Here is a 24,397-nt window from a genome sequence, read left to right as displayed (position 1 = left end):
AAGTAGGAGGAGGAAGTGGGGCGCTCGGTCGCAGTGAGAGAAGGAAGCAGCTCGTCGGAGCTTCCCCTTTCTCCTCCTTCCCCGAAGCCCTCACCCCAGGCCCCTCTCCTGCTCCGCCCACCCATCCAGCCCCGGCCAAAGCCGCGCTTCCGCTCCCCCGGCCTCACCTCACCTCACCTCATTCCTGGGGGGTCGCTGGTGCTCGTTGCTGGCGTCCCTTCTGCCGTGCCCGCCCCCTGCCAGGGCTGTTCCTTCCGAGGGCAGACGGGCTCAGAGACGGGGCTGCTTCTCAGGCGCGCGGCTGGCTCGGGCCAGACTCCGAGGACGCTTGGGTCAGGCCGGCGCCTCGCCGACGCTGCCCGGCCACCAGGTGGCGCTAGAGGCCGGCTGGGTGGTCAGCCCCGCCCCGCTCCCGTCCCGAGCAGGCCCGGCCCCGGCGTGGCCCCGCCCCCAGCCCGCCGTCGGAGCGGAGCCCGGATAGATGCTGGGACTTACCGCGCGCGTCTCCAGCTCGGGCGTGGTGGTCCCGACCGTACCCGGAGTCGCAGGGAGTCGCCGCTGGAGAGGGGCTCGGCGCCCAGCGGGGACTGCAGGTGTGTGGCCGGGGCGCGGGGGCGCGGAGGGCACGCGTGGGGGCCCGAGGCCGAGACAGAGTTGCCCGCGGACCGTCTGGGAGCCGTGCGCCCTAAGAGCATCAGCTGCAGCGGGTGGGCTGGACAGAGCCTGCTGTCTTCTGGCTCCGTGAATAGGGTCCACTGCTGGGGACGGGATCCGCACACAAGCGTGCCCAGTAATCCCGGAGATAGAAGGGCGTTTCGGCGACTGTCCATCCTTATCTAGGTAGCCACTGCTGGCCGTGTCTGTGCGGTCCGAGCGTGGCCGCAGCCTTCTGCTGCCTCTTTTAAGGCCGCCCTTTGTCGTGGGGTCAAAGAGTCTGCCCTCCCGTCTGAGAGCTCTCTCGGTGAGCCTTCGCATAAGGGGTCCTTAGCCACCAGGACCGCTAGCGAGCGTGGGTTCCCAGACAGTGGCTGCTGTCAGCGGATTCGTGTTTACACCCCGGGTGTCCCTGTGTGACTCTGTGTGCGTGTGTGTGCGCGTGGGCGTGCGTGCTGGCCTATCCCAGGCCTGGGGTAAATAAGCAAGAAGTTCAGGTCAGTAGGAGGAAGGAGATTGTTCAGAGGGAAAAGGAAGGCGAGATGAAAGCAGCAGGATGTGGTATCAAGTGAGTTGCAAGCCTCCTGCAGAGAGGAGGAGTGGGTTTAGGCGAAATGAGGGCCAGAAGTAGGCCAGGTCTGCCTCCTGTCTGGATCCCCTTCTCTTCCTGCTGGTGTGGTCGTTCTGTCTTCTCCTCCACAGCTCCCTTCCTCCTGGCCTGGGACCACCCAGTAGGGCACTGGTTCCCAGAACTTGTTAAAACACACATTCTCCAGGCACCCCCTACAGCACAGCTTTCCAAGGGTGGGGTCTGGAATCTGTATTTTTCTAAAATTTGAATAAGCTCCTGAAGTGATGGGGCTGGTGCCGTTACTTGGGAACCCTGTGTGGTGTGGAAAGGAGGCCAGGGGCTCCAGCCGGGCCCGGCTGGCACTGGGTGTTTGCAGAACAAGGGAGTGGACGTCTTGTGTTTACCTGCTTCCTCAGTGTGGCCATCGTGGTGTGGGTCCAGGAAGGCAGAGAAGACAGTTTCAAACGGTCCAGCTCTCTCTTCCTGCTTCAGGGTACCCTCCTCTGCTTTCTGGAGAATAACTAGCTGGGACGCTGGGTAGGGACAGCTCAGGGTCTTTGTATGCTGGGCCTCATTGGGGTTTTAAGACCCCTGCCAATCTCTTAGGTGAGGGACGACAAACTATCTTCTCTCCACAAGCTGTAGTGGAAGAGGACCTTCTGCCTCCCCTCCCTGTCCCTCCCTCCCTCCCTCCCATGCACCCCTTTTCGTTTCTTTGGAGAAGAATCAAGTGGAAGCTAACTGGGTGAAAAGCATGTTTGGGGTTACTGGAAGGGTCGTGATGGGGAGGTTCCACAGTGGAGGCTGCTCCGTAGTCCCAGGTTAGTGGTTGATCACAAGTTTACTGGCTGAGAAGTGGGAGAAGGAGAGCCAGTCGCCTTTGCCTGGGCAGCCCAGCGTCGGAGGCCCCAGCTTGGGTTCAGACAAGCACTCAACTAGTGTTGACTTGGTATTAGTTCAGAGAGGCTCACCCCAAGAAGCCGAGCTGGCCAGCCCTGTGGGACCTCTGTGAACCAGAAGGCTTGTCTGGTGCAGCTGTGGGTGGGCTGAAAGCCTGGATCAGCTTCTTAAGAGAGGAAGCTTCTGGAGGGGCAAGATAGGGTGGTCGCCAGCAGCTCAAGGGAGAGGCGTGAAGTTTTGAGCTTCTGTCATAGATGGGGTGGGAGGCGGACAAAGGAAAGACTACATCTGACTTCTGCCCGAAGGCAAGATGAGACACTCCCACAGCAAACATATATTACATATTAGAATAGTCCATCAATTCGAAGATGTACATATTTTCACTTTTTTTAACAATTCTGAAATCAAGATGCATCTTACCATCAATGGTATCCTACCATTATAATAGGCAGCAATATTTCTTTCTTCATGGCGCACAAAATAATGGTGCCTCTTACAACTGATGGTATCTTTTTTTAAAAATTTATTTACTAAATCAGAGTTTCTAAAACTATTCCATCTGTCCTGCAAGATGTTCCACGAAAAAGAAAAGGACTCCTGTCTAAAAGTTCACGAAATAGGAAACCCTATTCCTTCCTTAGAGATTTATCAAGCCCGCTAGTACGCTAAAGTCTGTGAGAAGTCCTGTAGTCGAAAAAGTGATTTAATTTTTTTTAACATCTTTATTGGAGTATAATTGCTTTACAATGGTGTGTTAGTTTCTGCTGTATAACAAAGTGAATCAGTTATGCATATACATATGTCCCCATATCTCTTCCCTCTTGCGTCTCCCTCCCTCCCACCCTCCCTATCCCACCCCTCTAGGTGGTCACAAAGCACCGAGCTGATCTCCCTGTGCTATGCGGCTGCTTCCCACTAGCTATCTGTTTTACATTTGGTAGTGTATATATGTCCATGCCACTCTGGCACTTCGTCCCAGCTTCCCCTTCCCCCTCCCCGTATCCTCAAGTCCATTCTCTAGTAGGTCTGCATCTTTATTCCTGTCATGCCCCTAGGTTCTTCTGACCATTTTTTTTCTTTTTTTTTCTTTTTTTAGATTCCATATATGTTAGTATATGGTATTTTTTTTTCTCTTTCTGACTTACTTCACTCTGTATGACAGTCTCTAGGTCCAACTGATGGCATCTTATTCAATTCTGTTAAACACGATGTGTGTTTTACAGATATGGGGGGATGCTTTCGATGTACACAGGTACACACAGAATTATGTCATTCTTGTAAGTGAATTTGCACACATCACTTTTTCCAGTAGCTCTACCTTCTAAACACCGAAACTTTTCATGGTGTCCAGTTTTAAAGGAAATCTTTGTCAAATGTGTTGCTTGCCTTTGGCAGTCTAGCACACGGTATGCGATTTAATAATTTCTTGAAAATATCAAACGGTTCTACCTGCCATATTGTACCTTGGGTCTGCTCGGGGCAAAATTTCTGTCATCTTTCTTTTTGTCCTTTCCCCCTTTAGCTATAACTTCATGGTGTTGGGCAGTGGGCTAAGTACTTCTCCATTTCCTTTAATCTTCACAGCCACACTCTGAGGTCGCTACAGCTGTTATCTTTATTTCATGTTGGGGGGAAACTGGGGGCCGAGACCACACTGCTAGGAAGCACCAGAGCTGGGCTGATGACCAGAGATGACCCAGCCCACGTGGCAGCCTGTCTGTGCCTGTGGAGATCGTGGCTTGTAGGGCATGACTTTGGGGGCCTGAATCGTGGCCGTCTCCAGGTCTTTTCTGTTTGCTTCCAGGCTAGTGGCTGGGAGGTTACGGATAGCTGGGTTATCAGCTAAGTGACTTCCGGATACGCGAGGTATAGCTGTAGCAAGGTGCATGCGATTGGAGGGTGGGGGCCGATGAATGGGAAAAAGTGGGTGACTGGTGGCACAGAGCAGACACTGGCTCCTTCTTGTGTCTAGCGGGTCTAGCAGTCGGCGCACATGGCTTTGAGCTTTAGAGTTTGTCCTCAGCGGGAGACGCCTGCCTCCAGCCTTCCCCAACTCCCAGCCCAGCCTCTTTCCTGTTGCCACGGTGATGTAAGGCAACCAATCTGAACAAGTCGCTTTTCAGCTGCAGACCCTTCAGAGCTGCTCTTGCCCTCTGGAGAAGGTCCGTACCCCTTAGCGTGGCTAGCAAGGCCCCCGCCCCCCAGCCCAGGTCACCCTGCCTGCTCTGTACCGTTGCACGTGTTCTTCCTTCCCTCCACGTTGCCCTTCCCTTCCTCTGCCTGCCTGCTGGACTGGGAATGCATCCTTGGATGCCCAGCTCCCACCTCATCGCCTTTAAAGTCTTTCCCAGTCCCCTCCTCACTCCATAGCCCTGGCCACCCTGTCCTTCCGTCCTCACCGTGCCTTTCACGTCCTACCAGAGCGCTGGCCCGTCTGGCCTGCAGGGTCTGAGCATCAGTGACCAGCGCTCAGCCTGGCTCTTCAGCCGTCACCACCGCAGGATCTCTCCCCAGGATGTCTCAGGTGAGAAATCCCCGCGTAGCAGCAGTGGAGGATGTGAGTACAGGGTGGTGCGAGGGGCAGAGGGTGGGGTGCAGAGGGAGTGGTGCACTTTTCATTTTCGTGTCCTCCAGTCTTTCTGCTGTTGTTGTTGACCCAGGCAAATGAGTCTGTGTGGTTTCCTCGTGGGGGGCAGGGCTGGGCTGTGAAGACTAAAGGCAGCTTCCAGGCTTCTGCCTCTTGTGGAGTCAAGGGACCGTGTTCCTGCCTGACTCCTCCGCTCCCAGCCCTGTGACCCTGGGTGAGTCCGTGTACGTCTCTGGGTGTCAGTTTCCCCGTCTCCCTCCAAGTGCACACGAGATGCTTTCCACGGCCCCTTCCTCACCTCCAACGTGCCGTTCCTTGTCTTAGCACTTCTGCACGGAGCACCTTCCGGGTGCCGGGCACGTGCCGGGCTCTGAGGATCCTGAGTGCGACAGATAAAGTTCCTGCCTCGTGGAAGTTAGTCTGGTGGGCAGGACACTAGACACATATCACGTAATGACAGTCGTGACAATGATGGGGTCCTCTGAGTGTACAGAAAGGGAGCCCAGTATAGTTTGGGGGTTAGGGAGAGGCTTCCTTGAAGAAGTCACATTGGAGTTGAGACTTGAGAGATACAAAATAGAAGAAAATAGCAATGCTCACAAAACTAATTCCTAACACTGAGCGGACACGTGCTAAGCACTCTTTGGGTGCACCCTCTCAGGTATTCCTTTCGGCATCTCTGTGGGGTGTGGGGTCCTCCTCTCCTGCGAGAACGAGGTGAGATAACTCTGGCATAGACCAGGGGCTCATCCCCTGTGCCCCATCTCCTCCTTCCTTGCCCCTCCCCCATACTCCAAGGTCTGGCTTCACGGCATTAAGGCCATAAGCGCTGTTAGGGGGCGCCTCCCTTTTCCTTTGCACTGATCGTCGCCAGAGAACGTGTTTCGTTGCTGCTGCCGGGGCTCCCTGCAGGAGTCCCCTGCATTTGTGCTTTTCTGTTGGCCATCCACGGAAAGCCACCGCGCCGTCTGCTGGTCCTTCATTTCGTCTGTCTTGGAGCTGCTGTCCTTGCAGGGTTAAGCAACCCGATTTTGTGTATTCTCTAAGAAGTCACCTCTTCAGCCTTCACATCCTTCTTCTTCATCCCAAGTTTTCTTCCCAGGACCACGAGGTCTCTGCGGACATACCTCTGGCTTTTGGGTCTGAGCATTTGTTCCTGAATGGCCTGGTGGTTTTGACTCGTGTCAGGCAGTTCTCCCCACAGCCATTTCCATGCAGCCGGGCTGAGGCCACCCACCTCCTCAGTGCATTTTCTGGGTGAGATCACATCCACACCTGCAGCTCTTACGGAAGAGTTGCGAACCCTCTGTCAATGACGGGCCTCTTTGAAAAACTGATAAAGTGATAGATCATCTCCTCCACCCCCTACCCCCCTGGCAAAAGGCACACGTGTGCACACACACACACGCTCTTGCAAAGTTTTGCAGAAAACCTCAGGGTCTTCTCTGACCTCTGCTGTCCACCACGGAACCCAGGTGAATAGCCTCTGTTCTGGAAAACAGGACTTTGTCTTCACTGATTTCTTTGGCTAACCCCCAGCACAGCTCCACGCGGGAGTCGGCTGTTGTCAGAGGCCAGGTGGGGTGATGATGGGTAGTGAACACGTGCAGGCTGCAGAGGAGGCCGCTGGTGACTCCCTGGGGTGCTCTCAGGGCTCCGTGCAGGGACCAGTCCCGAGCCACATGTGTGCTTTCTGGGTTTATTGTCAAGTCTTGAATTCAGTCCGTTTCCAAGATGATTAAAGAACATTACTTTGGCTAGTGCTGTCCTTAAAAGAAGCCCTTCTGATCCGCCCCCCGCAACCAGGGAGCTAGATTTAAGGCTCCAGGGAAGCCAGAGACCACGAGACCAGAGAAGGTGCGTGTTTGTGCCTCTTCGCACGAAGAGACGCTGTCCAGGAAGCGGAGAGGCAGCCACTGCTGCCGTTTTTGCCGTCTATATTCTCACGGCCTCCCGCATGCCCAGGGACTGGCGGGAGCCTGAGGCTTTGTTTCACTGATGTGGTCACAGCTCTTTAAGGGCCGACGCCTTGAAGTCAAGTGTCACGTGTGAAGGAAGTTTTCTTCAATTCCTCATTTGTAAGGATGTGTTAAAGCATGAATGGAAGTTAGGTTTGTCAGTTACAACTTGAAGCATCCACTGGGAAACGCTTGTGTTCTTTCACCTTGAGGTAGATTTGCGTGACACGTTATATTATTAACTTCCTTCTGCTCTGCTTGCGCTTCTGGAATAAACTCTACTTGGTCAAGGAGTTTTGTTCTTTCCGTACGGCGCTAGGCTTGATTCGCTGCGATTCCCTTTAGGATTTTTGCATCTATGCTCGCAAGTCAGGTCGGCCTATATTTTCCTTCCCCGTACTGCCGTTGTCAGGTTGTGATGTGCTGGTTTTGTGACGTGCTGGGTTTGGAGGCATTTCCTCTCCTCCTGCACCCTGCGGACAGCTTGTAGAGCTGGGAATGATCTGTTCCTTGGAGGCTGGGAGAACAACTCTGGTCTTAGGTCTTCCACTGCTGGATCCTTGGTTTCCCACCCCCCGCAAGCCTTCCTCTCCTTTTCTCTCTTCCTCAGTCCTCCCACGTACACACCTAGCACCTCAGTGCTCCCAAGCTGGAACCTGAGAGTCATCTTTGATTCTTGGGCCTCCAACAGTCAGCCAGTAATTCCCATGAGTCCCAACTTTCTCTGCCCTTTGGCTAAGGGAAGGCCCATTTCCACTCTTAGATGCTTCCATCCATCTGGAGAGCAGTTCAAGGCCAGGTGCTGCGTTTAGCGGGGATGCAGATGAACTACCTTATACCTGGAGAAAGGTAACCAAGATAGTGGTGGCATAATACAAAACGTTTACAGAAGGAGAGATGTTCTTCTCTAAGAAGAGGATGTAAGGGAGAAGTCATGTCCATCTTTAGATGTTTGAAGGGCAACATCCTTTGGAAAAGGTGAAGACCTGCCCTGTGGAGGTCATTCTCCTAGAAGGAAAAGGGACTAATGAAGGGAAATTATAAGGAAATAGACCTCAGCTCGCCACAAGGAAGATCTTGAAGAAAGTCAGACCGGATTAACAATGGAATGGGCGGCCTTGTGGTAGTGAGTTCCCCATTGGGAGATGTATTCGGGGAAAATACATGTCAGGTGTAGAAACTGAAGCCGTGAGAATGGAGACGGAGATCACTTCATTTCTAAGAGTTGGTAGCTCTCCAGATCACAGTGGCCGTGTCATACTGGCTGTAGAAAAGTTGGTTGTTCTGAGGACGTGATTTGAATTTAAGAAATTCAATGGCCTTGAATAAACAGATCCCAAAGCTGGGCAGTCCCCTTACGAATCCCACAGCCCCGCTTCACAGCCCGTTTCCCTAGGGCAGGAGCCTGTTGGCGGTTAGAAAACCAGAGCCGTCCATGGTGAGACCCTGGAAGCATGAGTGGACACCGGGCTGCTTGCCCATATCCTGTGCTGGAGAAGGGGCTTTTGTGATGGTGGTGGGGGTCTCTCGTTCTTGCCTCCTTCCAACACCTGGTGAAGTAGACTACTTCAGAGTCACCTTCCTGTGTGGCTGTCGCAGATAAACTCTCAGGGCCAACCCCCCCAACCAGGTTGCGCTGGAAATTACTGGCCTCTTGTTCTTGGGGTTTTCGAGCCAACGTTTTGTGGGCCTTTGCATCTTGCATTCACTTCTGTACTGACATCTTGGGAGTTTCATTTTGAGAAAACCCAAAACTCAGAGCTCTCCTTGGCCTGTTGTTGTGCTTAAGAGAACACGGGGGGCTGTGGTGTGATGTTCAGGCTCCAGGATGGGGATAGAAGATGAGTTGTCTCATCCTAGCTGTCCCCCACTCACCTCCTTGTCTCTCTGAGCCTGTTCCCTCTTGGATCAATGGGCTCTATATTCTGACACCCCATGAGTTTTCAAAGTCTGCTGTCCAAGAATACATCAGTAGGAGCTGCTCTGACGGGCTGAGCAGAGAGGGGACCCGCTCCTTCCTTCGTGGTACCCGTGTCATGGCGGGACTCGCAGAGACTAAAGTCCTTCTGATCACGGTGGTGCCCTGCCTCCCTCTGCCCAGCTTCTCTACTGGATGGCTTCCTCTAAGGTCATTGGTGGCCTTGTAATGGCAGATTCCAATGGCCTCCTCCCAATTGCATCTCTCTCTGCAGTGTCCGTAGCATTTGCTGCCCAGCACCCCTTCCTAGAGCCTCTTCCTCACCGTGTGCACCTCCTGGCGTTCCTCTGCACATTTCTCTTCTTGCCGGCCGTGGACGTGCTTAGCTCCCTCACCCCAGACCCTTGTCTCCAAGCCCACGCTGGTCATTTTCACCATTTCAACATCCACACACACCCAGAGCCCAGCTCTTCATCCCCAGAGCAGGCTTCCTCTCCAGACTTCCCCATTTGGGGGTCTCTAGTGAAACCAGACTCCTGGTCTGGAGATGTCGCAGTCACCTCTGAGTCCTTCCTCCCTCTTCCTGTCCCCGCTCTCCAGCCAGCTTCGATGGTGCTTCCTTTCCCCAGTGTTCTTGCTTCTTCTCATTTCCCCATCGTCCTCCCGGCCACACCACTCAGCTTTCGTCACCGTCACCATAGGCCTGCTCATGGGCCTTCCGGGCCCTGCTCTCTTCCTTGCTTCCCCAGGAGATTCTTCTAAAGCAACTCCGTTGTCATCATACTCAGAAGGCTTTGCTGCCACCCGCCTCCTAGGGAAAGTCCAAAGTCCAAGGTCTTGTGTTCTAGTTTCAAAGCTGAGTCCCGCTATCTTCTCCATGAATCCACACCCTCTCCTCCAGCCTGACTCAGGTCCCCCAAGACCTGATGGGTGTTCTCACCTCTCGCCTCCCCCTCCCGATGAGGAGAACTTCCCAACCATCGTGTTCAGTGCCGGCTCCCCACTGCAGGGCCGGCATCTGGTGATGCTCAGCTCGTGTTCGGGGCATGAATGATTGCCTGGTAGCAGCCAGCACAGAGGAGGCCTGGGTCAGCCCCGGGGGCTGATGACTCGGTGTCTGAGATCTTTGTGGGGTTCAGTCATCCTCTGGGGACGCACCCTCCAGGCACCTCCCTGGATTCTGTGGGCATCTGAAGGGGCAAAGCCCTGTGTCTTGGCAGTCCAGTACGGGCGAGACAAGGCAGATGTCCTCCTCTGGGGGGCTTCAGACCCCGGAGCCCCTGGCAAAGTCCGGCTGCTAAGCCCTGGCTCCTTGGGAACTTCCGTCCCACCCTCCAAGTTACTCAGATTCAAGGCAGCAGCTCTCTAAGTCAGGGAGCTGGGAAGCCCTGGGGAGCTGCCCCGGGGACAAGCCACTCCCAGGCGGGTGACCCCGCCTTACACGAGCCTGGGGAAGTGTCTGTTTGCAACATGGTGTTTACAAGGCAGAGGGGCTTCCTGTCTGCCTACCAGGCAGGCTGTGGGGCAATCAGGAGCTGTGTCTTAAGGGGAGTGGGGCAATGAAATGCTTGGAGGATTTCTGAGGATTCTTCAGACATCCCAGGGGGTGCCTGGCCGTGCTGACCCTGGAAGACGCCAAGGGTGAAGTGGAACGAGCTCCAGTTTTTAAACTGGGAGAAAATTAAGTATGACTGATAATTATTATTAATTTGCACATTGCCCTTTACAGAAAGCATTGTTAACAATCGTGGCCCTGCTAGTCTAATGTGTGGCCCATCAGAGTGAAAAGCGATTCCCTTCGGTCACTCCCAAGCAGGGATGAGCTTCTTTTTCCTTTCCTTTTTTTTTTTGAAAGGGAGTTATGCTTTGGGGAGGAAAGAAGGCTTTCTGGGGGAAGGAGAGAGTAGTGGAAAGGCCTCCCCAGGAGAGAGAAGCTTTCCATTCTACTTCCGAGTCCATCCAAGGTGGAGAGTGACGCGCCTCTCTGTGCCCACCTGAGAAATGGGCTGAGACTGGCCCACCCACCAACCTGGAACCAACCGGCATGGCGCCCACAAGAACACGGGCCTGTGTCCAGGGCCCCTGGCTATCTCTGGTTTCCAACATAAGCACCTGAAAAGGTCTGGGAACGTGCCTCATGATCTCTTGGCTCTGGGGACAGGAATATTCCAGGTGCTCTCTCTAGAGAGTGGGTGATCCAAAGATGGGGCTCACCCTCTTTACATGACTTCTGAGGACCTGAGATTGTTTACTGTGGTGAGTTCTTTCTCTGAACCCATTAGAAAAAAGATGCAGAACATGAGCTGCCCCTCCCCCCACAGGGCAGAGGTGCGAGGGACACCTGTGCCGCCAACACGTTAGCCTGCCGGTCATGGTGCGATAATCCTGGTTTGTGTAGGGAGGTTTGCTGTAAAGGGCAAAGGAAGAAAACAGTAAGGGAACTTACTTGAAGTTACTTACTTACTTGAAGTTACTTACTTACTTGAAGTTACTTACTTACTTGAAGAATCTGATACTCAAACCTCCTACTTGAAAGCGGCAGAGGTTGGCCTGAGGGCTGGGGTTGAGAAGGGAGGTGAGAAGTTGAGTTGAGCAGGGACTAGCCTTGTGTGGCATCAGGAAGACACACTTCTGAACACGTGAGGCTATAGAACTCAGGTCCAAGGCATGTGATCTGTTCCGGGGTCGGGAGAGATGGTCGTTCTAGAAGGCACCTGAGTCAGCTGGAAAAACAAGATGGCGGGGACGTGTGGGAATTGACAGAAGCAAGCCCTCAGTACTGGGCCAAGTACTGGATGCAATGGATGCAGAAGGAAATACCACCAACTTCCCACTCCCCTTATCCTCCCTCCCCGGCCCAGGTGCTATCACTGTCCCACATTCTCCCTGAGATGGGTGTAGCGGCTGAGAACGCCCCTTCTTGCGCCAGCCCTCATCCCTACTGGGTTCCCGTCAAGGCTTCTGTAGAGGGAATGTCGGAGGGACTGGGTTGGCCTCATGGTTGGGTCCAGAGCTCAGTCCTCTCAGAGAGTCCCGTTGCCCCTCCTCCCCCTACCCATCCAGTGCTTTTGAAGATGAGATTACTTCCCATTGACTGTGTTACTCCTAAGACCTGCTCAGTAGATGGAGGTGGGAACATTATTATTTTTTTAATTAAAGACTTAATTTTTTAGAGCAACTGTAGGGTTACGACAAGACTGAGAGGAAGGTGCGGAGATTTCTGCACATGCATAGCCTCTCCCATTATCAACATCACTCACCAAAATGACACTTTTTTTTTAACCAAGGAGGAACCTACATTAAAAAAAAAACTTTTATTTTATATTGGAGTATAGTTGATTGACAGTGATGTGTTAGTTACAGGCGTAGAGCAAAATGATTCAGTTATACCCACACAAGTATCCATTCTTTTTCAAATTCTTTTCCCATTTAGGTTATTACAGAGTACTGAGCAGAGTTCCCTGTGCTATACAGCAGGTCCTTGTTGGTTATCTATTTTAAATACAGTAATGTGTACATGTCAATCCCAAACTCCCAGTCTATCCCTCCCCCCCCACACCCTTTCCACCTGGTAACCATAAAGAATGAACCTACATTGATACATCATAATCTTCCAACATCCATAGTTTACCGTAGGGTTCACTCTTGGTATTATACATTCTATGGGTCTTATAAATGTATAATGACATATATCTATTATTATAATATTATACACAGTATTGTCAATATCCTAAAATTCCTCTGGGCTTTGTCTGTTCGTCTCTCCCCCTCCCCCTCCCCCAGGAAAGCACTGATCTTTTTATTATCTCCATAGTTTCATTTGGAGGACATAATTTTTCAGTAAACTATTTGATCTTGTCTAGGGAGGAAGAGTTTTGTAATACCCATACTTTATTCTCATGGTACCTTCTTATCAACCCATAAACGATTATCTCCAATTCATTTACCAAAACAGTACCCTCTCAACCTGAATTGCTTCAATGCTGGCCAGTTAATCCAGTTTGCTCTGAAGAATGTCTGACCTTTAAATAACTCAGCCACTGCTGCTCCCCACAGAGCGGGATACACAGAGGTGGGCACACCATATGGGAAATACATGCTGCTTCTCTAGAGGATGACTTCGGCTTTCCAAGGGAATTTTGGGTACATCGTGTAGTCTCTATTTAAGGTCAGACCATAAAACATAGTCTACGAATTTGAGGAAAATCCCACCCGCGGTATCTAAATGACACAGTAATGGACAAACAAAAACATAATTTTGCTTCTTAGATAACTCAGTGTTGGCTGAAATATTAGTATATTGGTGTTTTTTATTTTGGAGAGACCCAAAATGGTAGTGGCTTAAACAAGATAGAGCTTTATTTCTCCTTCAGGTAACAACAGTCTGAGCATAAGTGGTCCAGACTTTACATGACAACGTCGTAGGCTGGGAACCTATGCTCCTTCTATCTTGTTTTTGTCTTCCTCAACATGTAGCTTTCATCTCACGGTGCATGATGGCTACTCTAGCAACTGCCGTTACATCTGCCTTCTAGCTAGCAAGAGGAAGGAAGCAGCGTGCTTATTCCTTTTAAAAGCATGATTTGGAAATTACACGTATCAACGTCTACTTATATTCCATTGGCCGGAAGGTAATCAGGTGGCCACACTTAGCTACAAGGGGATCTGGGAAATATAATCTAAATTTTCAAAAAATTATGTTACTATAGAAGAAGGGAGAATGGATATGGAAAGACAGTTAGGAGTCTTAGCCACATTTGAACTTTACTAGTTTGAGATCTTTCTGAATCTTCACTGTCATATAACAGTTCTTTATCCCTTCCATTGTGCAGTAGCCTACCTCCTAAGCCCTATTGAAAACTATTAATAAAAAAATGACACCCTGGGCTTCCCTGGTGGCGCAGTGGTTGAGAGTCCACCTGCCGATGCAGGGGACGCGGGTTCGTGCCCCGGTCCGGGAAGATCCCACATGCCGCGGAGCGGCTGGGCCCATGAGCCATGGTCGCTGAGCCTGCGCGTCCGGAGCCTGTGCTCCGCAACGGGAAGGGCCACAACAGTGAGAGGCCCGCGTACCGCAAAAAAAAAAAAAAAGGCATCCTATACCTAAAGGTGGAATCAGCCCAAATGTCTATCTACAGACAAATGAGTAAACAAAATGGGATCTGTACGTACAATGGAATAGTATTTAGCCTCAATAAGGAATGCAGTTCTGATATATGTTATAGTGTGGATGAACCTTGAGGACAGTACTCTAAGTGAAATAAGCCCATCACAGAAAGACAGTACTGTCTGATTCGGCTTCTATGAGGTACCTAGCGTAGTCGTACTCATAGGGACAGGAAGTAGAATGGCGGTTATCGGGGGCTGGGGAAGGAGTGAAGTGGGAAACTAGTGTTTAATGGGGACAGAATTTCAGTTTGGGAAGATGAAAAAGTTCAGGAGGTGATGGTGGTGATGGTCACACAACAATGTAAATGTACTTAACGCCACCGAGCTGTATATTTTGAAATGGTTAAAATGGTAAATTTTATGTTATTTATATTTTACCACAATTTTTACCATGGCATGCTCTAAAGGATCAAAAGCAGAGTTCTCCGGCATTTTAGGAGAGGTGACCCCCAGATGAAGACCCTTGGCTCTCTCTCTCTCTCTTTTTTTTTTTTTGCGATACACGGGCCTCTCACTGTTGTGGCCTCTCCCGTTGCGGAGCACAGGCTCCGGACGCGCAGGCTCAGCGGCCATGGCTCACGGGCCCAGCCGCTCCGCGGCATGTGGGATCTTCCCGGACCGGGGCACGAAACCGCGTCCCCTGCATCGGCAGGCGGACTCCCAACCACTGCGCCACCAGGGAAGCCCTCCTTGTCTCTTTTGAGTGAGGTTCTTAAGCCAGTGGTGAATCCATTTATCTTGTGGTCATTCTGCTCACATTTTTCTTTACACTGTCAGGGGCCTGTAGCAGGATTTGCTAAAATTCAGATGTGCGGTTTCTGTGCATTTTCTTGTATCACCTGTTTAGTCGGTGAATTCCATTCTGGCCCCCGGTGGTCCCTGGACCCTTTCCTGCATGTTGTCAGGGGGGCTGGCAGACTCAGAGACTGTAGTTTCCAAGATTCTACCTTTTGTAAAGTTTTCCAAAATTGGGACAGCCTCTTCTAGGGTTTGTCCCCGTCTTTCTCTGTCTGTCTCACCCTCCGTCTTTGTCTCGTACGTCTTTCATTTTCTCTGATCCTTCAAAGATTATTGGTAGCAGTTCCCTTTCACAACCTCAAGTTTCTTTATGACTCTGAGAGGTATTTATACTCATGTGCAATCCTCAACTCATTTTAAGCAACTCAACTCTATTTGACTTCAGAGCCCTCTGTGTCGGCGGACCCTTCTCCTCCCAGGCTCCCCCGACCCCCTTGCTGGTGTGATCATCTAATTCCCAAGGCCAGAGTGACACTCACCCATTGAAAATTTTGCAGTAGCTCCACAGGGCCCTGGAGTAAACCCTTAAGCACTTCACTTGGCATGTAAGGCCATTCTCAGTCTGACACCCCAGCCCGGGCATCTTCATCTCCCGACACCCGTGTCATGCCTTATCCTCCGGTAGTTCTGAATGCCTGGTCGTTCCCTGCAGGAACCAAGCTGTCTCACATCTCTTGCCCCTGTCCATTTTCCCACTCCCGTGCCTGAATCCCAGGGCAGCTTCTTCCTGTAGACTTACCTTGGGAGTTACCTTCTTGGAGAAGCTTTGCTAATTGACCTTGTCCCTCCTCCATCACACCTGTCCCATGTTAACTTCTGCGGGGAGGCCTCGCCCATTGGGGAGGGTCTAGTTGGAGGTTATTTTGAAAGGTGCTGCTCTGAACTTTCTGGTGCATGTCTTTTCTTGTTGGTTTTTTTTCTGTGGTACGCGGGCCTCTCACTGTTGTAGCCTCTCCCGTTGCGGAGCATAGGCTCCGGACGCGCAGGCCCAGCGGCCATGGCTCACGGACCCAGCCACCCTGTGGCATGTGGGATCCTCCCGGACCGGGGCACGAACCTGCGTCCCCTGCATCGGCAGGCGGACTCTCAACCACTGCGCCACCAGGGAAGCCCTGGTGCATGTCTTTTGAGCATGTACCCGGGGATGGAATTGCTGTGTCATGGGGCAGGTTGTGCTGTGGTGGGTACCGCTAAACGGATTTCCATTTGGAAAGTGGCTGGACCAATTCACGCCCCACCTGCAATCATGAGGGTCCAGGTGTTTCACATCCTCACAGTGTTCTCCAGCTTTTTCGTTTCAGCCATTCTGGTGCATGTCTAGTAGCGTCGCATCGTGGTTTGAATTTGCATTTCCCTGGTGACTGATGAAATTGAGCACCTTGGCATGTTTGTTGGCCACTTGGAGATCCTCTTCTGTGAAGGGTCTATTCACGTCTTTTGGGTGATCTGTCTTTTTCATATTTTTTTTTCTTGGTGGTGGTCCTACCACATTGCTTGGTGACCTTCAGAAGCCCATCTTCCCCTCTGACCATGAACTCCTTGAGATTTCTGGACCCCCGCCCCAGCCGCAGTACCTAGTAAGACCCTCAGATAACAGACACTCAGTACATGTTTGCTGTTGACTAAATAAACCGTCTTTGATCCATCCTTCCTGGTAGGATAACCGTTCTCCTTGAGAAAAAAGATGGAGGAAATAGCCACGGAGCAGTTCTGCTTTCTCTCCTGCGTCTGTAACTGTGCTGCCATCTTTCGTGAGTGGCTGGCCTAATCTCTCCAGGTTTAGGCTCTGAAGTAGCTCTGTGGGCCCTTTTTGATGTCTTCTGTGTTTCTCTCAAGCCTCCCTTTTGTGACATGCTCACTCCCACTCTTTTGTGATTTTTCTTGGGGACCTCACTTCCCACTTCTATGCACACCCCACGAAGTCACGCTGGCCCCTGACATCCCCCCTCTTTTCTCTTTCATGAGACTCTGTAGCTAGCCTCCAGCATTTAATTTTCTGAGTTTCTTTCCCTGCTAAGCCATCCTCTCCGATTCCTGGCCTCTTAGGAGTCTGCTTCCTTAACGTCTAAGATGGGGGTCTGACTGTCCAGCATTTTCTTCTGGGATTAGTCCACACTTTGAGATGAGGTGGTCATTTCCCCCCGTTTTCCCCTCACTCCTATTTTACAAACCTTCCGTTATTCTCGGTCAGAATTAAAGACACAAGATAGAATAGTAGTTTTCCTCTTTGCTTCCTTGCCCTTCCAAGAGATGAGATGATCAGAGGAGCAAGGCTTTCTCAGGTGGCCTGGTTTTCACCTAAGTCTCTAAGGAGACATCCAGCTGCCGTCCAGGTGAAGCACGCGGCCATCCCTAGCCTTGCAGTGGCTCAGTTCTGGGATTCACACGAGGAAAGCGGCATCCTCGTCTCAGTCAAGCTAGTGTGCGATCCCACGTGCTTCTCTCTTCTGTTTTCTTTCTTCAAACCTCTTGGTCATCCACTTATTCATTCATTATTCATTCATTCATCCAGCAAATACGTGCCAGGCACTCTTCCAAGTCGTCATGGAATGACATTCTGATGGGACTGGAGGAGGGAGACAGACAATAAGCACGTTATCGTTTATTATTTATATAATAAGTAACATGAGTAGTGTGTCAGCTGGTGATAAGAGAGGTGGAAAGGGCTTCCCTGGTGGCGCAGTGGTTGAGAGTCTGCCTGCCGGTGCAGGGGACACGGGCTCGTGCCCTGGTCCGGGAAGATCCCACATGCCGCGGAGCGGCTGGGCCCGTGACCCATGGCCGCTGGGCCTGCGTGTCCGGAGCCTGTGCTCCGCAATGGGAGAGGCCACAACAGTGAGAGGCCCGCATACCGCAAAAAAAAAGAAAGGTGGAAAAATAAAGCAGAGGTGCCAGAGGTTTACTAGAAGATTGCATTAAGAGCATAACATAAAGACCGGAAATAGTGAGGGAGTTAGCCAAGCAGACATCTGGGAGCAGAGCACTCCAGTCAGAGGGAACAGCAGGTGTAAAGGTCCTGAGGCAGATGTGTGCCTGGCATGTTGCCCTGGTCATTCTAGTCCACGGAATGTGGCAGCCACCATGCTGGTGTCAGCGTAACTCAGTATCTGAAATGAAGGACTGTGTATCAGTCATGTTTGTATCTACCACAGCATCCAACAAAGTATCTTGTGGTCATATATACTCCATAAGAGAAGTTTCTATTCGAATAAGTGAATTTAGGTTGGACACCATCAAGGACCCTCTCATCTCTGAATTGCTGTGATCATCTTAGTTGCCTGGTGGCTTGCACCCATCTCTGAGTAGCTTGCTTTCTAGCTGTCCCATCTGGGCTCTTCTGAACACATGGTCCGGTGGCGTCTGGTCATGTCGCCTGGTCTCTGTCAGGGTGTGGGGTCTACACTGGATATGTATGTTCCAGATACTATTGCTTGTAACAAACTACTCCAAAACAGAGTGGTAGAAGACTATAACCATTTTAATATGCTCATGGGTTCTGTGGGCCAGGAATTTGGGCAGGGTACGACGGGGATGGCTTGTCTGTGTTCAGCGATGTCTGAGGCCTCAGCTGGGAAGGCCTGAACAGCTGGGGCCTGGAACTCTATATCAGAGTGCCTGCAAAGTGGCCACTCCCCGGGGCTTGGGCTTCCTCACATCATGGCGACCCCAAGTGGGTAGCTAGATTTCTGACGCAACGACTCAGAGCTCCAAGTGCAAGGCTTCTAGTACATGAGGCAGTCGCTGCATCACCTTCACAGCACAGCTTGGGAAGCCACACAGTGTCACCTTCACCGTCATCTATCGGCTGAAGCAGTCACTTCAAGCCTGCCCATGTTTAAGGGAGGGAATTAGATTCCACCTCTTGCTTGGGGAAGTGGCAAGGCTGCATTGTAGAAGAGGCCGTGGGATGGGAGAGGTTGTGGCCATCTTTGGAAAATACAACCTTACGATGTGCCTTCTACTTCCCTGGGGAGGAATTCTCGTTTTGTGTTGTCACTGGGCTGTGGTGGATTTTCAGATGTCTGCTTTGTACCCTGTCCAGCGTAAACTCCCCGTGTAAGAGGGTTGCTAGGACCGGCAACCTTCCTCCCCCCACTTCTTAGCCCCTGGGCGGGTGAGGCTCCCCAAGGCGCCGGGGTGGGGGGTAGTCAGGCACGGAGCAGGTGCTCTGCAAGAGTATACACACCCCTGGGGCGCAGCAGACGAACCTGTGTAACTGTCATTCTTTTGCTCAGTCTGATAATGGTCTCAGGTCGGAGAATGTCCTTGTCCTTAAGGGATGCATGCTAAAATATTAGATGGAACCGTAGGAACTCGCTGATATCTGCTCGCGTTTAATATGGTTCAATCTAATATCGAGGTGTGGTTTGTCGTGATATCCGCAACCTGCACCTTACTTTCAAATGGTTCAGCAAAATATGTACGTGTATGGTGTCGACCTGAGAATTGGGTCTACCCGCTGGAGTGCAGCCTAGTAGGAGGAGTCAAGGCTGGGAGCAGAGGGAGGCTGGGGCACTTCTGTCCCCCTTCCTCCATCCACAACCCCTACTGGCAGCCTCCTTCCCAGCCCTGCCTCTGGGGGGAGAAGGGGTGAGGGGGGTGTTTCTGGTGGGGCTCAGTGGGATCTCTGCAGGGGTGGGGGAGGGATGGCAGCCTGGGGGCTCTTCAGTTGTCTGCTCCCTGGAACGCCCCACATGCTCCTGACCGGAAATTCTCAAGGATTCAGACCTGCATGGGAGCAGCCCATCCACGTGCATCCTCCGAAAGGGTCCTCTGAGCCCCACGGCCCTTCTGCTTCCCTGTTTCCCAGGCAGCATCCTGCTCCCGAGTGTCCTCGAGCTGCGACGTTTCGGGTGGCTCTGTCACATCCTGTGCCCGGGTACCATTCTCGAAGCACAGCCAGATGTGCAAATTCTGCGGCTGTGCCCGGGGCCGAGCGCAGCACAGCTTGCTTTTCTTGGAAGTCATTGGTGATTTGTTAGAAAAACAGGAAACATTGGGGCTGCTGGTGTACATTCTGCCTTTTTTGTTTTTGTTTTCGAACCGCTTTCATCCGTCTCAGTCTCAGGACGTTTTAAGGGCATTTATGCTCTACCCGGCCCTTCAGGCCTCCTCCTTGACATTCCTCCCCACCTGTGCATCCTCTTTCTCTCTCCCTCTCGCCTTCTGCCGCCACCCTCCACCCCACCCCCAATCACTGCTACGGGGAGGAGGCAGGTCTAGGGAGCCACGGACACAGGTGCCGCATCTCGGTGATGTCTGTAACTTCGGGCACGTGCTTCTGGGGAGTCTGGCTTCTCCGCACCTGCCTTTCTCCTCCTACCCGTCCCCCACCTTTATCACGGTGGTTAGACAGGAAGCAGAGTGGTCTCTGCCCACCGGGACCTGCTGGGGTAGCTTCCTGCTGCTGACACATGGGGGCAATGCGGCTGGGATGGGAAATCCTTCATCCCTCCTGGGTCAGACTGGAGCTGGAGGTGTCCTCAGAAATCACTTTATCTCTCTGGGGACACAGAGGCCCCAGGTTGGATGCCTTGATTAAAAAGGAGGGACGGGAGGGGGTGAGGAGGTCTGGGTCCGGCTCTGGCCTCGCCCCAGACCATCCCCTCCCTGGCCGTGTCTCAGAAATGCAGGGGTGAGGCCTGTGGTCATTCTGTGCACTGAGCATTGGTTAAAGTGCCCGAAAGTGCTGCTGCTTCTTGGTGTCCCTTGGCGAGTTTTTCCTGGGTCTCATCTTGTCAGGGGTGAGCTCTGAGCATGCCAGGTGCTTGGCTTGGGGGTGTACTCGAGCCTTCTTGCTGTCTGTTCCCCACCCCATAAGGTATGATGGAGAGGCCCGTTTCCCATTTTATAGATGGAGAAACTGAGATCCAGAGAGGCTATGTGGCTTAACCACTGTTCTCCGCTCCGCAGGCAGCCCCACGAGGCGAGGCCTCTCTGCCCAGGGAGCCCCCCTGGCTAGGCTTTGCCCTGGGTTCTCACCAGTGCCTCTGCACCACGCCTGCAGCAGGGGCCTCCCCCTCTCCAGGGGGAACCGAGCTTAGGGGCTGCCCTTCTGAAGTCATATGAGAAGTGTTATATGAGAGAAGAGAAACTCCCCAAACCTCTCAGGGGCGATGTTTGAAAAAGGCATTAAACTGTCCGGAGAGAGATACGTGTGGTAAGACAGAGACTAAGATGGGAACCAGCCCAAGAAACTGAAACACTGTTTAGGGAGCTTCCCAGAAAAGATGTGGTTTTGAGGAATTCTGGGCTAGGGACGGAGAGTGGGTGGGAAGGCAACCCGTCCTCGCACCGGGACTCCTGAACGTCCAGGGCAACAACAGGTTCCGGGAGGGTGGGGCAGGGGCAGGAGGCATGGGCCCTCCCTCCTCTCCTGCCCACATTCCCATTCCTCCTGGTCCCACAGCTTCTGGGGAGCAGAAACTCTCACCCAGGGGTCTGTGAGCTTGGATGGGAAAGATGTGACATCTTTATTGTCACCCACCTCTAACTGAAGTTGAGTGTTTCCTGCCATGAGCAATGTAGGCAACAAACCAGTTACATTATTAGTAGCACCTGTGAACTGATCACCAGTAGAAATCCAGATGTTTTCCTATCACTTTGCAGTTGTTGTTATGTACTGCAAACATCACTTATGCCTTTTATTACTTCAAAGCGATGCTAATGATTAGACCCACTGCTGGATTTTGTTATTTAATGTGTAATGAGAAGAACAGATATTACCATGTTGAAAGTCTGATTACTGCAAACAATTGATAATTATATTTCAGTGTAATTCATTTCCTCTGCAGTCCCATGCATTTTATTTCGTGCGTTTAAAACATTATTCTGAACGGCGGGGGGGGTCTGTAGACTTCTCCAGTGGGTCTAGGGCATAACGAGGTTAAGAATACCCACTACTGGAGCATTTAGGTAAAAAAATTCTAGGTGACAGCTGAGGAGGGCTTTGGTGTTAGGCAGACCTGAGTTGGCATCCTTGCTGCAGACCCTGAGAAAGTGGCTTTATCTCTCAGACCTATAGTTTCCTTATGGTATATAGAGATAAAAGAAGGTCTATCTTGAAGGACTGTTCCATGTGCAAGTGCCGGGCAGGCATTGGGAACCATGGTGGGTAGTAGCTGGGGGTAGTGGCAGTGGTTTATTCAAGCCCATGAGACTCAAGCAGGATTCTTTTTTATTACAGAGGAAACTCCAAGCTAAGTTCATTTCTTACCATCCCTCATACAGAAGGGAAAACTGTATACCTGGATAATGCCTGTCATCTTTTTCTTTAGCTCTGGACTGGGAGCAGCTAGCCCCCAGGTATCCAGTGTGAATCTTGGTCCATAAATTGAAGTATTTAAGAAATAACCACGTCCATGCAATGGAATAGTATTGAGTCATAAAAAGGAATAAGTACTGTTACATGCTACAACGTGGATGCACCTAGAAAACATGCTAAGTGAAAAAAGCCAGATGCCAAAGACCACATACTGTATGATTACATTTCTATGAAATGTCTAGAATAAGGAAATTCATAGAAACAGAGAGTGGATTAGTGGTTTTCAGATGATGGGGGAAGGAGAATGGGGAGTGACTGCTAATAGCTATGAGGTTTCTTTTTTGCGGTGTTAAAAATGTTCTCGATGTAGGTCGTGTTGATGGGCATACAATATCATGAATATGCTAAAAACCACTGAAGTGTACCCTTTAAAATGATGAAGTTTTTTTTCATGTTTTATTTTATTTATTTATTTATTTATTGGGCTGCACCAGGTCTTAGTCGCGGCATGTGGGATCTAGTTCCCTGACCGGGGAGCGAATCTGGGCCCACTGCATTGGGAGCATGGAGACTTAGCCACTGGACCACCAGGGGAGTCCCAAAATGATGAATTTTATGTTATGTAAATTATATACTATGACGAAGTGGGATTTATTCCTGGTATGCAGGCTGGTTCCACATGTGAAGATCAGTTAATGTAATTTATTACACTGATAGGCTAAAGAAGAAAAATCATATCATCAGTAGATCATCAGTAGATACAGAAAAAGTATTTGACAAAATCTAACACCCATTCATGATAAGTTCTCTTAGCAAACTAGGAATAGAGGGGGAATGTCCTCAACTAGGTGAAGAATTATCTACAAAAACCCTACAGCTAGCATCATACTTAATGGTGAAAAAATAGATGCTTTCTCCCTAAAATTAGGAATGAGGTAAGGCTGTCCCCTCTTATTCCTCCTATTCACCATTGTACTAGAAGTCATAGCTAATGCAATAAGACAAAAAAAAAAAAAAGGGAAATGAAAGCTACACAAATTGGGAAGGAAGAAATAAAACTGTCTTTGTTTACACATGACATGATTGCCCATGTAGAAAATGCCAAAGAATTAAGAAACTCTTGGAACTAATAAGCTATTATGGGAAGGTTGCAGGATACAAGATTTATTCAAAGAAATCTATTGTTTTCCTATGTATCAGCAATGAGCTATGGGAATTTGGAATTAAAAATACAACATTATTTACATTAGCACAAAAAATTTTGCACAAGATCTACATGAGGAAAACTACAACACTCTGACAAATGAAGTAGGGAAACATCTAAATAAATGGAAAGATATTCCATGTTCATGGATAGGCAGACTCAATATGCCAGTTCTTCCCAACTTGATCTATAGATTTAATGCCATTCCAATCAAAATTCCAACAAATTACTGATTCTAAAGTTTACATGGAAATGCAAAAGACCCAGAATAGCCAACACAGTATAGAAGAAAAAGAACAAAGTAGGAGAACTGAACTACCTGACTAAAAGACTTACTCTAAAGCTGCAATAATTAAAACAGTGTGATACAGGTGAAAGAACAGGCAAACAGATCAATGAAACAGAATAGAGAGCCCAGAGGTAGACCCACACAAATATAATCAACTGATTTTTGACAAAGGAACAAAGGCAATTCAATGGAGAAAGGATAGCTTTTAAACAAATGGTGCTGGAACAATTGGACATCCACATACAAAAGGGAAAAAAAAGAATCTCTATACATACCTTAAACCTTTCCAAAAAATTAACTCAAAATGGATCGTATACTAAAGGCAAAATGCAAAACTATAAAACTCCTAGACGATAACAAGAGAAAACCTAGATGACCTTGGCAATGAGTGTTTAGATGTAATACCAAAAGCATGACACATGAAAGAAAAATTTGATGAGCTGGACTTCATTAAAATTAAAAACAGTGAAGTATTTGCAAAATGTTTATCTGATAAAGGACTTTTGTCCAAAATATACAAAGAATTCTTAAAACTCAACAAAAGAAAATAAATAACCCATTTAAAAAGTAGGCAAAAGATCTGAACTGCTCACCGAAGAAGATACACAGATGACAAATAAGCATATAAAAAGATGCTCGACATCATAGATCATTAGGGGATTGGAAGTTAAAACAATAAGGAGATACCAGTATATACCTATTAGAATGGCTCAAATCCAAAAAACTGACAGCACCAAATGCTGGCACGGATGCGGAGCAACAGGGACTCTGATTCATTTCCGGTAGGAATGCAAAATAGCACAGCTACTTTGGAAGACAGTTTGGTCGTTTCTTAGAAAGTCAAGACTTAGAAAGCTGAGTCTTGCAGTCGTGCTTCTAGATATTTACCCAAATGAGTTGAAAACTTATGTCCACCTGCAAACCTGCACATGAATGTTTGTAACAGCTGTATTCTGATTGCCAAGAATTGGAAGCAACCAAGATGTCCCTCGGTAGGTGAATGGGTAGACAACCCAGGGTACATCCACAGAATGGAATCTCTTTTAGCAATGGAAAGAAACGAGCTATGAAGCCACGAAAAGACA

The 24,397-nt window shown here is 50.2% G+C and overlaps 1 protein-coding gene across 4 annotated transcripts in view; it reads left to right on the top strand.

The window, feature by feature from the left end:
- The first annotated feature begins 477 nt into the window (after positions 1-477).
- Positions 478-24,397, top strand: part of PIK3R5 (phosphoinositide-3-kinase regulatory subunit 5) — a 73,424-nt gene continuing 49,504 nt past the window's right edge. The window contains exon 1 of one of the 4 annotated variants that reach the window (XM_027131047.1): positions 478-593. The gene's annotated coding sequence lies outside the window, so the exon portion shown is untranslated. The remainder of the gene's footprint in view (positions 594-24,397) is intronic. The other 3 variants (XR_003438032.1, XM_027131046.1, XM_027131045.1) reach the window with 3 other exon arrangements.

Source organism: Aethalodelphis obliquidens, unplaced genomic scaffold (genome assembly GCF_003676395.1).
Source record: "Aethalodelphis obliquidens isolate GAN/ISIS:26980383/991018 unplaced genomic scaffold, ASM367639v1 scaffold38, whole genome shotgun sequence".
Classification (NCBI taxonomy): domain Eukaryota; kingdom Metazoa; phylum Chordata; class Mammalia; order Artiodactyla; family Delphinidae; genus Aethalodelphis; species Aethalodelphis obliquidens.
Note: the sequence above shows the minus strand (reverse complement) of the source record. Positions and strands in the feature narration are given on the sequence as shown.